The following is a 1602-nucleotide window of genomic DNA, read 5'->3' as shown; positions in this document are numbered from 1 at the left end:
TCCGTTGATACAATTTTTTAATATTTGTATGCAGATTTTTTAAGCTTAAACTGTTTTGTCATCTGAGGGGATTTTTTCCAAAAAATCCTTTAAGAAACTATTTTTATTCATAAAAAACTCTATTTTTAGAGGTATTTTCAAACCGGTTCAGCTCACTTAAATCTTAATATTTTTCCGAAATATTTTGGTAGAAGTCTTAAAATATACTAAGTTTTGTAATCCTGTCGGAAAAACCGCAACTTTTTTTGGTGATGCAGTCTAATGTACATATGTGTGTATGATGTAATCCTCAAAGGTGACAATAAAAAAAAACGAAGCAAAAAAGAAAATAATAATAACAATAAATTAAAATGGTAACACAAGATGAATATAAATGTGGTGTGACAAATCTCTTATATCAAAAATATTCAATTTAGTTTAGCGAGTTTCTGATGTTTCGCCCGTCGCTGTACTTAATTCCAAAAAATCTCCTACTCGTATCTTCTCTACAACTTGTATATATATCACTGGGTATGTTCATATGTATGTATGTATATGTTAGGGGTGCCAAAATATCAGGAAAATTGGGATCCCGGGATTTCGGGATATTTTTTAGGGATTTATCCCGGGATTCAAATTGAGTCATAAATTTTATGAATATGAGTAAAAATTCAATATCTGAAAGCATTTAAACATGCCATGAAATAAAACTATTTAAAATTTACGATAAACTGATTGTAAAACTCATATATCGCTAGCTTAGAGTGAAAAGTTGCTAACTTCACTTTTAATGAAAAATCATATTTTGATATAGGAGGCTAGATAAATTAATATTGCATCGTTTCGAAAAGAGTAAAGGTCCGTGTTTTATGTTTTCTCGTTTATATTCAATGAAAGGAAAATTTGCCATAAAAGTTCGAAATCTTTTAATAAAGATCGAATCCCTCTGATTCGTACAATTTTTAAATTGGGACTTAACTTTGCACTCTACGCTATCGATATTTATTTATTCAATCAGACAAATTTTAAAGTAAAACATCTTTTTAATTATATTTAAAAAACGAGGTGATTGAGGAACGTATAAATCTCAAATAATAATTTAAATAGCAGGTTCTTTGAAAGTAACGATTAATAAAAAAACATAAAACAAAATTATACAAAAACAATTTCTCTAAACATGTTTATTGTACTCTATAAAGAAATGGCAAATGGGGAATTTTTTGCCATTTTTTTCGCAATTAACTAGAAATTTTGAGGGTGTACGAGTCAAACGGATCTCAGAATCGGATTCAGCGGGCCGAAATACATGTTGGTAGGTGGGTGTGGTTAAAAACACACACCCCTTTTTTCCATTGTTGTTATTATTGCACTTAAAATGTTTTCATAAGAGCAGCAAAGCATTCAAGGCGGAGTCTTCTAAGCTTGACCTGCAGTTTTTACATACAAAACCTACTGATGAAAAACATATTTCGGTATCGACACTTTTAGTCTGGACTGCCAAAAGGTAGAAATAATCCATTTGAAGATATTGGCCCCTATCTCCTCCGTTACAAAATATTTGAACTTCTTTTACCAGCACGTTTCTCGTTTTTCGATTTGAGGAAGTTTTAAGTAGATTGATCT

Source organism: Rhagoletis zephyria, unplaced genomic scaffold (genome assembly GCF_001687245.7).
Source record: "Rhagoletis zephyria isolate East Lansing unplaced genomic scaffold, Rhagoletis_zephyria_1.1 Rzeph_scaffold_00802, whole genome shotgun sequence".
Taxonomy (NCBI): domain Eukaryota; kingdom Metazoa; phylum Arthropoda; class Insecta; order Diptera; family Tephritidae; genus Rhagoletis; species Rhagoletis zephyria.
Note: the sequence above shows the minus strand (reverse complement) of the source record.